Raw genomic sequence first — 13,585 nt, forward strand, 5'->3', positions numbered from 1 at the left:
TGGGATTAGTTAAATAAAAGGATACTTCCTTACAATTGAAAATAATCTAGCGGGCTTCCCTGGTGGTGCAATGGTTGAGAGTACACCTGCCGATGCAGGGGACATGGGTTCGTGCCCCGGTCCGGGAAGATCCCACATGCCGTGGAGCGGCTGGGCCAATGAGCCATGGCCGCTGAGCCTGTGCGTCCGGAGCCTGTGCTCTGCAACGGGAGAGGCCACAACAGTGAGAGGCCCAAGTACTGCAAAAAAAAAAAAAAAAAAAAAACAGAATCTAGCAATTAAGTTTTATGGCATAGACATGCATCAATATGGAATGTACTTACAGTGTGAAAAAACAATTTTAAAATGGCATGCAAATTATTATTCATTTTTTGGATAAAGAAAAGGAAGAGAAACAAAAAAGTATATATGTACAGGCATACCTTATTTGATTGTACTTCACTTTATTGAGCTTGGCAGACACTGCATATTTACAAATTGAAGGTTTGTGGCAACTCTGCATCCAGCAAGTATAACAGCACCAATTTTCAACAGTATTTGCTCACTTCATGTCTCTGTGTCACATTTTGGTGATTCTCACAATATTTCAAACTTTTAAATTATTATTATATTTGTTATGATGACCTGTGATCAGTGACTTTTGATGTTAGTATTGGAATTGTTTTGGGGTGCCACAAACCACTCCCATATAAGACAGAAAACTTAATAAATGTGTGTTTTCTGACTATTCAACCAACCAGTCCTTCCCCCTTCTCTCATCTCTGTCCCTCTCCTTGGCCTCCCTATTCCCTGAGGCATGACAATATTGAAATTGGGCCAATTAATAACCCTACAATGGCCTGTAATTGTTCAAGTGAAAGGAGGAACCACATGTCTCTCACTTTCAATCAAAAGCTAGAAATAATTAATCTTAGTGAGGAAGGAAGGTCAAAAGCCCAGATGGATTGAAAGGTAAGTCTCTTGTACCAAACAGCCAAGTTGTGAATACAAAGCAAAAGTTCTTGACAGAAATTAAAAGTGCTACTCCAGTGAACAAGCAAATGATAAGGAAGCAAAATTGACTTTTTGCTGATATGGTGAAAGTTTTAGTAATCTGGATACTAGAAGATTGAACCACCATAACAATCCCTTAAGCCAAAACCTAATCCAGAGCAAGGCCTTAACTCCTCAATTGTATGAAGGCTCAGAGAGGTGAGGAAGATGCAGAAGAAAAGAATGAAGTTAGTAGACGTTGATTTTATGAGGTTAAAGAGAAAAAAACATTTCCTTAACATAGAAGTGCAAGGTGAAGCAGCAAGTGCTGATGTAGAAGCTTCAGCAAGTTATCCAGAAGCCAAGATCATTCATGAAAGGTGGCTGCACTAAACAACAGATTTTCAATATAGATGAAACAGTCTTCTATTGGAAGAATATGACATCTGGGACTTCCATAGGTTGAGAGGAGAAGTTAATATCTGGCTTCACAGCTTCAAAGGACAGGCTGACTCTTTTGTTAGGGGCTAATGCAGCTGGTGACTTTTAAGAGGAAGCCAAAGCTCATTTACCATTTTCAAAATCCTAGGGCCCTCAAGAATTATGCTAAATTTACTCTGCCTGTGCTCTGTAAATGGAACAACAAAGCCTAGATGACAGTACATCTGTTTACAACAAAATTGACCAAATATTTTAAGTGCACAGTTGAGACCCACTACACAGAAAGATTCCTTTCAAAATATTACTGCCCATTGATGATGCATCTGGTCACCAAAGAGCTCTGATGGACATGTATGAGATTAATGTTCTTTTCATGCTTGCTAACAGAGCACCCATTCAGCAGGTGATGGTTCAAGGACTAATTTCAACTTTCAAGTCATTATCTAAGAAATACATTTTGTAAGACTATAGCTGCCATGATGGATCTGGGTAAAGTTAATTGAAAACCTTCTGGAAAGGATTCACCTTTCTAGATGTCATTAAGAATATTTGTAATTCATGGAAAGAGGTCAAAATATTAATATTAACAGGAGTTTGGAAGAAGTTGATTCTAACCCTCATGGATGACTTTGAGGGATTCAAGACTTCAGTGGAGGAAATCACCACTGATGCGGTGGAAATAGCAAGAGAACTAGATTTAGAAGTGGAGCCTTGACTGAATTGTTGCAATCTTGTGGTAAGACTTTAATGGATGAGGAGGTGTTTCTTATGGATGAGTTAAGATAGTGGTTTCTGGACATGGAATCTGGTGAAGATGCTGTGAAGATACTTGAAATGACAACAAATAATTTAGAATATTACATAAACTTAGTTGATAAAATAGGGGCAGGGTTTGAGAGGATTGACTCCAATTTTGAAAAAAGTTCTACTGTGGGTGAAACGTTATAAAACAACATTTCATACAACAGACAAATTGTTCATTAAAGGAAGAGTTGATCTATATGTAAACTTCAATTTCTTACTTTAAGAAATTGCCACAGGCATCCCAAAGTTAGCAACCACCATCCTGATCAGTCAGTAGACATCAACATCGAGGCAAGACTCTCCACTAGCAAAAAGACTAGGACTCACTGAAGGCTCAGGTGATGGTTAGCATGTTTTAGCAATGAAGTATTTTTAAATTAAGGTATGCAAATTGTTTTTTAGACATAATGTTATTGCAAACATAATATACTACAGTATAAGTGTAAACATAAATTTTTATATGTATTGGGAAACCAAAAATGTGACTCACTTTACTGTGATATCCATTTTATTGTGGCATGCTGGAATTGAACTTACAATATCTCCAAGGTATGCCTGTACATGTAAATCTGCAATGTGCTCGTGTGTGTGTGTGTGTGTGTGTGTGTGTGTGTGTGTGTGTGTGTAGAAAAAGACAAAGAATTTAATTCTCATCATTTTGGGTGATAAGTGGACCAAATACTTTGTATAAAATCAATTTTTTGAGAAATGCTCAATTATACTAACAAGGGTCAAGAAAGACTTCACACACTTAAATGTTATATTCCCAAATAGGTATGAAGAGTGAAGCATTACAGAGCCTAAGATCATGAGACCCCTTGGTCTCCCAATGCTTTACTTGGCATCAGGAAGAGGTCTGAACAGAACTCTTTATAGTAGGAGTTCTTTATAGTAAGAATTCTTCCAAACATTTTACCCCTAATAGCAAAGGTGAAAAGGGGCTTGGGAACTTATTGTCACTCTTGTTTGCCCGATAAATTCTCAAATGCATCAACAAGGACATGCACATTCAGAGTAAGATTACCTGTTTCTCAACATTGTTCAAGAGTTAGGTAGTAAATAGGAGTTAACATCACTCCTTTTTCAGGCTTCTACTCCACTCAATTGGGGTAAAAAGAAAACCTTAAAAAATCTAGACTTCCCTGATATCTAACACAATCTTGCCATTATTATCTGCTTTCAATATTTGGAACTAATTGTTTTATGCCATCTATCCTTATAAGCACCAGCAACTACAAGGAATTGGTAAAATCTGAATAAGGTGTGGAGTTTAATTTTTTTATGTTTATTTGCTATATGTACATCTTCTTTGCTGAGACATCTGTTTAGATCTTTTGCCCATTTTTTGATACAGTTGTTTGTTTTCTTATCATTGAGTTTTAAGGGTTATTTGTATATCTTGGATACAAGTAGTTCTTTATCAGATGTATTTTTTTTCAAGTATATTATCCAAGTCTATGGCTTGTCTTCTCATTTCTCATTCTCTTAACCATGTGTTTCATAGAGCAGAAGTTTTAAATTTTAATAAAGTCCAACTTGTCAATTCTTTCTTTCATGGAATTTGCTTCTGTAGTTTTATCTAAAATGTCATTTCCAAACCTAATGTAATCTAGATTTTCTTCTATATTATCTTCAGGATTTTTGTAGTTTTGCATTTTGTATTTAGGTCTGTGATCCATTTTGAGTTAATTTTTGTAACAAGTGTAAGGAATATGTCTAGATACTTTTGTTTTGGCACGTGGATGTGTAGTTTTTTTCAGCAACATCTGTTGAAAAACTATCCTTTTTTTGTTTAATAGCCTTTGCATCTTTGTCAAGGATCAGGTGACTCTATTTGCATAGGTCTGTTTCTATGGGCTCTATCCTGAAGTCTCTCTTCTGTTCCATTGATCTATTTCTCTTCTCTTTTTGTATTATTTAAGATTAATATATACCATATTAAATACTGTGTCTTTATAGTAAGTCTTGAAGTTGGGTAGTGTCAGTCCTCTGACTTGTTATTCCCTTTCAAGATTGTGTTGGTTATTCTGGGACTTTTGACTCTCCATAAAAACATGAGATTCAGTTTGTCAATATCCACAAAATGACTTGCTGAGATTTTGATTGGGATTGCATTGAAATGCAGATCAATTTGGGAAGAACTGATAGCTTCAAAATATTGAGTCTTCCTGTCTATGAACATGGAATATCTATACATTTATTTAGTTCTTTAATTTCTTTTATCATGGTTTTGTAGTTTTTGTAATACAGATCTTGCACATATTTCTGTTAGATTTATACAAAAATATTTCACTTTGGGTGGTGCTTTTATAAATGGTACTGTTTTTTACTTTCAATTTTCACATGTTCATTGCTGATATATCAGAAATCAATTGATTTGTGAATATTAAACATGTATCTGGGGGCTTCCCTGGTGGCGCAGTGGTTGAGAGTCCGCCTGCCGATGCAGGAGACACGGGTTCGTGCCCTGGTCCGGGAAGATCCCACGTGCCGCGGAGCAGCTAAGCCCGTGAGCCATGGCCGCTGGGCCTGCGCATTCGGAGCCTGTGCTCCGCAACGGGAGAGGCCACAACAGTGAGAGGCCCGCATACCGCAAAAAAAAAAAAAAAAAAAAAAAATGTATCTGGCAACATTGCTATAATCATTTATCTTTTCCAGCAGTTATTTTGTCAATTTTTTCAGATTTTCAACATAGACAATCATGTTATCTGTTAAAAAAAAGAGTTTTATATATTTATTTCTAATTAGTATACCTGTACTTTGTTTTCATGTCACTGTGTTAGCTAGAAATTCCAATACGATGGTGAAAAGAAGTGAGAAGTAATATCACTGCCTCCTTCTTAATCTTATCATAAAAGTTTCTAGGATTTCACAATTAAAAATTATGTTAACTGTAGGTTTTGTTGTAGATGTTTTCTATCAAGTGGATGACATTTTCTACTCTTCCTAGTTTTCTGAGTTTTTATCATGAATCACTCAATTTTTTCAAATGTTTTTTCTCCATCTGTTGATATGATCATGTGATATTTTCTTCTTTAGCCTGCTTATGTGATGGATTACATTAATTGAGTTTTGAATGTTGAAACTACCTTGCTTATTTGCAATAAATTCCATTTAGTATGGTATATAATTCCTTTTATGTTTTTCTGGATTTGATTTGCTACTATGTTGTTAAGAATTTTTGCATCGATGTTCATGAGAAATGCTGTTCTATAATTTTCTTTCCTTATGATGTGATTTTTTGATTTCATATTAGGGTAATGTGAGCCTCATAGAATGAATTGGGAAATATTACCTCTGCTTCTATTCTCTGAAACAGATTGCAGAGACTTGGGATAATTTCTTCCTTAACTGTTTGGTAATATTCACCAGTGAATCCATCTGACCCTGGTGATTTCTGTTTGGAAGGTCATAGGTTCAAGCTTCTTAATAGATATAGGCTTACTCAGATTGTCTATTTCTCTTTCTGTTAATTTCGGCAGACTATGTCTTTCAAAGAATCATCCATTTCATCTAGGTTATCAAATTTCTAAGCATAGTTGTCTATAATATTTCATTATCCTTTTAATATTCATGGAATCTGTAGTGATGCTCCTTTCTTTCATTTCTGATATTAGTTTTTAGAATCTTCTATTTTGTTAGCTGGACTACAGGCTTATCAATTTTAATGATTTTTTTTAAAGAGCAAGCTTTTTGTTCTGTTGATTTTCCTGTATTGATTTCCTGTCTTCACTTTCATTGACTTATGCTAATTCTTGTTACTTTTTTTTGCTAGTTTCTTTTGGATTTAATTTACTCTTCTTTTTCTACTTTCCTTAGGTGGAAATTTAGATGAATGAGTTTAGATCTTTCTTCTTTTCTAATGTATACATTTAAAGCTATAAATGTCTCTCTAAGCACTGTTTTTACTGCATCTCACAAATTTTGATAAGGCCTGTTTTCATTTTCCTTTAGTTCCTGCTATTTTAAGATTTCTCTTGATATTTCTTCTTTAACCTGTGTGTTATTTAGAAGTGAATTTTTAGATCTCTAGGAGTTTTGGAATTTTTCAGGTATCTTTGTTATTGATTTCTAGTTTTAACTCCATTGTGATTAAGGGAAATACATTGTATGATTTATATTCTTTTAAATTTCTTAAGCTGCCTTTTATGGCCCCAACTGTGGTCTATCTTGGTGACTTATTCCATGTGAACTTGAAGAGTGTGTATCCTGCCAGTGTTGGATGTGGTAGTCTACAGATATCAATTATACCCAGTTGGTTGATGGTGTTGTTCAGTATGTTCTTACTGATTTTACAACTGCTGTACCTGTCCATTACTGAGAGAGGAGTGTTGAAGTCTCCAACTATGATAATGGATTTTTTAATTTACCCTTTCTGTCTACAATCATGTACTTTTTCATTTCTAAGTTTTGAGGTTATTTTTTACATTTGTTATTATATTAATTTCTAATTTAATTTCATTGTGGTTAGAGGAGAAATATTTTAAGTGATCCAACTTTTTACATGTATTGGGACAGATTTCATGTCCCAGTATATAGAATATCTTGAGAATATAAAATATACAGTTAGTAAAGTATATTCTGTAGTTGGTATATGCAGTGTTCTGTAAATGTCAATTAGATCAAGATGCTTGATAATGCTCCTCCAATCTTCTATTCTTTACTGATTGATTTTCTAAATTTTTTAACAACAGCAGAGATATTCTTATATCTAAATTTTATTGCACATTTATTTATTTATCCCTTTAAATATTATAATATTTTCCTTCATGTAGTTTGAAGATCCATTATTAGGCATAGACAGATTTATAATTGTTATCATTATGAAACATCTTTTAATTTCTGTTCTTATTATTAAACTTGAATTACACCTTATTTGTAATTAATGTGGCTACTCCAGCCTTATGCTTAGCATTTGCATGATGTATCTTAGCCCAGCATTTACTTTCAACCAAACTGTATCTTTATAACATGTATCTTTTGTAAAACTAATAATATTAGTCTTGCTTTTTATGCAATCTAAAAATCTCTGACTTTTATTTGAAGTATTGGTCTTATATATATATATATAATTATTAATAGTGATATTTTAGACTAACATTTTAATATTTGTCTTCTCTTTTCCCAACATATTTTTGTTCTTCTGTTCTCTTTTATTGTATTCTTTTGAGTTAATTAAATATTTATTAGCATTACATATTAACATCTACAAGGTTTTGGATATACCACTTAAAAGTATATTGCAGTGATTACAACACATAACCTTAATTTTTTGCCATCTCCATAGTGTTAATAGTCTACCACTTCATGCAAAATATAACAATGTTGTGCTTGGATAGGTCCAATTGCCACACCCCATCTTCTACATTGTAGTTTTCATAGGTATTATGTCTAAATATATTCAAAATCCTATAATGAAATGCTATAACTGTTGCTTTAATCAATTATATGTCTATTAAAGTTATTAAGAGGACACATAATGTGTTATTTTACTCACAGATTTACAATTTCCTGTGTTCTCTGTTCATACCTGGAGGTCTTATTTCCATCTAGAATCATTGCCCGTCTCGGGAAAATTTTTCTTTAGCAGTTCCACTTGTACAGGCCTGTAGGTGACAGATTTCCTTAGTAGCATAGTTTTAATTTTCTGAATGTGTCTTCAATTCACCTATATTATGAAAGAATATTTTTCTCAAGATAGAATCAAATTCTAGGTTGATAGTTTTTCTTTCCTTTAATCCATTAAAAATCTACCTCCACTACCTTCTGACCTCCACTGTTTCTGATGTGTAGTCAATTCACACTGTTGCACCATCCATTTCTAATATATCATTTTAAAATTTTCATTTCAAGTCTTTCCTCTTACTTTTGTTTTCAGCTTTTATTTTTTTAAATTCAGGGTGGCCTGCTGGACAGTGTCCCCCCAGCCCTGCACCATGTCCTGCAGTATGAAGGGCAGTGGTGGTTGCTGCACCTTCATCACCTGCTGAGGACCCGCCGCAGAAGCTCGGGGCTCAGTGGGGCCCCATGCATGACGTTGCCTCTCTGGTAGGCAGGAGTTTGGCTGCCACCCACCACCATTCTCGCTGCCATCCCCAGTCTTCCACTCCAAGTCCACCATGAGGGCCGACATGGCGACCGGAACCAACATTCTGAATATGATGTATTTTTCTTATCCTCTTTGGGTTCTCTGAGCCTCTTGAAGCTATGTATACTTTTCCCCAAATTTGAGATGCTTTGGGCATTCCTTCAAATAGTATTTCTGTCCCTTTCTCTTGCTTCTCTTTTTCTGGTATCACCAATGTATATATTTTAGGTTTTTTCATACATTCCCATAGGTCATTATGGCTTTGTTTATTTTCTTTCAATAATTTTTTTTTCTCATTTTCTGATTGGATAATTTCTATTGATCCATCTTCAAGTGAACGACTGTTTCATCTTTTGTCTGATATATGGTGTTATTCCATCTAGCTTTTTGTTTATTTGTTTAGATGTTATAACTTTCAGTTTTAGAACATCCATTTTTTAAAAGTCTCCATTCTGTGGTATTTCCTATAAATTTACTCATTAATCATATTTTCCATTAAGTCTGTGAATATAGTAATTACAGTAAATTTTATAAAACTGTCTATTAACTTCAATATCTCTGTTTATCTCTGATTCAGTCTCCATTCATTTGGCTTTACCTGGGCATGGAACATTTTTCCTGTGTCTTCATATGTCTAATAATTTGCAGTTTTAGCCTTGATAACATAAATGAAACCTTGTAGAGACTCTTGATTCTATTATATTTCTTTAAAAAATTGAGTTTTTTGTTTGTTTTTACTGTTTTGTGGGAAGTTTACTCAGCTGGACTTATGTTCCACATTCTGACCCCCTGCAAAGGGCAGCAACTGAAATGTTAAGTTATTTTAGCCTGTGTGGCATCTGTCATGCTCTTGCAATAGTTCTTGGATCAGCTAGAAATTTAGGCCAAACTTATACACAAATTTTGGGGCTCCATTTCTCTGGAATCATTCTTTCCAATGTTTCCTCCTCACTTTACAGGTGCCAAGGTACACCGAAATCTGTTCTCTGGTTATTTGTGTCTGCAGGATCGTGCAATTCCACATAAGTAAGTTTAAGCTGCCTTATATGGAGTTGACTAAAGCCTGTCCTCAGAAAAGAATGCTTTGAAAAACCATAAACTTACCCAGTGTTATTCTCTTTTCTAATTGTGAACTCCTCTGAAATTTTGTCATGGCTTTGGTTGTCCTCTAATATGTTCAGATAATTATTTCTTACATTTTTAATATTTTGTCCACAGTTTATATTTACCTGCAGGAGCATTGGTCTGACATTAAATATGCTGCCATTACCAAGGGAGAATTCTGTATATTGTTAAAATATATAGATTGATATTTAATATATATTAATGTAGAATCATTCTACCTTAGAGAATAACTTTAATAAAATATAATGTGTCATTGCTTTATTAAAATTTGTAGCAAAAGAGCATTTCCAATTCCATTGCCTATCTTTACATCTTCATAAGGACTTTTGATCTTGTTGAGACTTTAGAGATAATCTGTGTATATGGGAAACAAAAACAAGGCCCTGAATAGGGGACCGGTTGCTATAATCATTAAGAACATATTATTGGAAAACCTGGTCTAAAACTCAGGTCTCTTGCTTACGATCAAACAGATTTCATTTTGACTCAGTAGTTACTCAATATAAGGTTTGGGATTAAAGAAATATTCTTTTTCTTATTTTTATCCTACACCAACTATGGCTAGTACATTTTTAGATGGAAAAAAAAAAGTCTGTGAATTTTTAGATAAATCAGCAGCATAAAATTATGATTTTAACCTAGGGATAGTATTAATATTTTTTGACATGTGTTAATAAAACCCATAGAAGGTTTTTATTCAAGAATTGTTAATATATGTAGAAATTATTGGACACAAACAGTAGTAGGACAACAATATATTTGAATAGTATGTACATGATTTAATAATAAATATTACATTCTGAAAAAAGTGCTGAACTTTTAAATAAAAATATTTTGCTCTTGTTTGTTCTTCTTTTTCTAATTCCTTTAGGTGTTCGGTTAGGTTGTTTGAGATTTTTCTTGTATCTTTGGGAAGGTCTGTATCTCTATAAACTTCTTTCTTAGAACTGCTTTTGCTGCTTCCCATATATTTTGGAACGTTATGTTTTCATTTTCATTCATCATGAGGTATTTTCTGTTTTCCTCTTTGATTTTGTTATTGATATATGTTTTTTTTAGTAGCATGTTGTTTTGTCTCCGTGTGTTTTTTCAGGTCCAGTTTTTCTTTCTGTAGTTGATTTCTAGTTTTATATCTTTATGCTTGCTATCCTCTTAAATTTTCTGAGGCTTGTTTTGTGACCTAGTATATTACCTATCCAGGAGAACTTTCCATATGCTCTTGAAAATAATGTGTATTCTGATGTTTTAGGATGTAATTTCCTATAAATATCAATTAAGTCCAACAGGTTTATTATTTAAATTAGAACACTGTTGTCTTACTGTTTTTCTGTCTAGGTAGTCTGTCCATTGATGGCAGTGGGGTGTTTAAGTCTCCTTCTATTGTTGTATTATTGTCAGCTTTTCCCATTTTGTCTGTTAGTATTTGCTTTATATATTTAGGTGCTCCCGTAGTGGGTGCACATTTGTTAATGAATGTAATATCCTCTTACTCTATTGATCACTCCCTTTAACATTATATAATGCCATTTTTTGGTCTTTTGCTATAACCTTTGTTTTAATTATTTCTTCTGATATGAGTATTGCTATCCCTACTTTCTTGTTGATTCTGTTTGCATGAAATATATTTTTCCATCTCCTCACTTTCATTCTATGTGTGTCTTTAGCACTGAAGTGAGGTGCTTGTAGGCATCATATTGAAGTGTCTTGGATTTTTATCCAGTCAGCCACCCTGTCTTTTGATTAGAACATTTAGCCCATTCACATTTAAAGTAATTATTGATAGGTATATATTTACTGCCATTTTATTACTTGATTTCTGGTTGTTTTCGTAGTTCTCTGTTCATCATTTCTCTTTGTTTCTCCCATTGTGGTTTAATGATTTTCGTTTGTACTATGCTTGGGTTCCTTTCTGTATGGTTTTTGTGTATCTACTGTAGGTTTTTTATTTGTGGTTACCATGAGGTTCATATATTTTCACCCATATTTATAACTACTTGATTTAAATTGATAGTCATTTAAGTTCAAACATATTCTTAAAAAATCTACATTTTTTTACTCCCATCCCCCACATTTCATGTTTTTGATGTTATATTTTACATATTCATGCTTAGCATTTTACTGTTTATTATAGTTATAGCTGTTTTTATATTATTTATGTCTTTTAATCTATGTATTGTCTTAGTTAAGTAATTTTCAATCCTTGATATATATTTACTTTTCCTTATGAGATTTCCCTTTCCTGTATACTTGTTTTCCACTTAAAGGTAACCCTTCAACATTTCTTTAAGGTAGGCTTAGTTCTGATGAAATCTTTTAATTTTTGTTTGAGAATTTCTTTATCTCTCCTTTGATTCTAAATGATAATTTTCCTTGATAGAGTACCCTATGTTGCAGGTTTTTCCCTTTCAGTGTTTTCAATATATCTTGCTACTCCCTTCTGGCCTACAAAGTTTCTGCAAGAAAATCAGCTGATAGCTTTCTGAGGATTCCCCTGTATATGACTCTTTGTTTTTCTCTTGCTGCCTTTAGAATTATCCCTTTAACTTTTGCCATTTTAATTATGGTATGTCTTGGGGTCAGCCTTTTGTGATTCATCTTGTTTGGAACCTCTGTGCATTCTGTATCTGGATATCTGTTTCCTCCTTTAGGTTTGATACATTTTCAGCCACAATTTCTTCAAATACATATTTTATACCCTTATTTCTCTCTTCTCTTGCTGGAACCCTTATAATGTTAATGTTGGCATATTTAATGTTATTCCATATACTTTGTAGGCTGCTTTTCCTTTTTTTGGTTTGTCTTCCATCTGCTGTTCTGATTGGTGATTTTCATTATTCTATTTTCCAGATCAATTATGCTTTATTCTTTGTCATTTTGTCTGCTATTCATTACTTCTAAGGTGCTTTTTATCTCAGATATTGAATTATCTATTTTTGATTTGGTCTTCTTTATATTTTCTAGGTTCTTGTTAAAGTTATCTGTGTTTAGACCAATTCTCTTCCCTAATTCAGTTAGCATTTTAATTACCAATGTTTTGAATTATTTGGTAGACTGCTTATTTGTTTTATTATTTATTTTTTAGTTGTTTTCTCTTGCTCTTTCAATTGAGAGTTGTTCCTCTGCCTTTTCATTTTAAGTTTCTCTGCGTCTATGAATTTAGGTGAAACTGTTACCTATTGTGGTCTTGAAGTGGTATTCTCATGTGGGAGCATCCCTATGTAGACTGCAGGTGCCCAGTGCCTTTTTTGGGAGGGCTTGATTTGATGTGGACATCAGTCCCATCTTTCCTCAGGGCTTGGTGGACGGTATCACCCTGGTAAGAGGTGTGGCTGGTGATGGAGAAACTAGAGACTGTGCTGTGTGTGAGGCAGAACTTCCTCTCTGCTCAGTGTTCATTACTGCCCTGTCATGGATGGGGTTTGCTCCCAAGTTGTTGGAGTAGAAGCCCTGAGGTTCAGGCTCAAGCTAGCTGTGTTCCATTTAAGTATGTATTTTTTCCTTCTCCCTGTACTGGGCAACTTGCCCCAAAAGAGAGGTGTCCTGAAGCAAGTGGGGTCCATGTGCTTACAGATGTACTGCTTGTGTAGCCATCTGTGGCTCCATTCACTTGCAGCCTACACTCCCATCTTTTTCCCCTGTTGTGAATGTTACAGATCTATTTTCAGGATATGGCATGGAATGGGATGAGCTGGACCTTTCGTTCAACTCGTACTGGGGCATGTACTGAGGCAATTGGAGGAATTTCAGCAGCCATGATGTCATCAGAAGTCTAGGCTGCTTCTGGTGCACTCTTTGAATAAGCACCAACAATGGCCACTGCTGCTCCACCTGGGCTACACTGTGATCCCCTGGGTCTCCTCTCCCTCTTTAGATTGAGTCTTTTTCCAGGTCCTGCCCCCCCTAGATCCAGTTCTGAACTGTGGCATGGAGTCAGCAGGTCTGGGGAATGCAGCAAGGTGGCAGCTGCTAGAGTAGACCTCTCTCCACCCTGCCTGAGACAAGCCAGCACCTTCACACTCCTAAGAAGCAGAGTATAGGCTTCTCTAACCTCTCTATATGTCACAACAGGTGTCCAAGCAGCCAAGGAGGCTTGTCGCTTGTGTGTAGGATCCCAGGACTGGAACACCCAATCTGTGGCTCAACCTGTTCACTCGC

This window comes from Kogia breviceps, chromosome X (genome assembly GCF_026419965.1).
Source record: "Kogia breviceps isolate mKogBre1 chromosome X, mKogBre1 haplotype 1, whole genome shotgun sequence".
Classification (NCBI taxonomy): Eukaryota; Metazoa; Chordata; class Mammalia; order Artiodactyla; family Physeteridae; genus Kogia; species Kogia breviceps.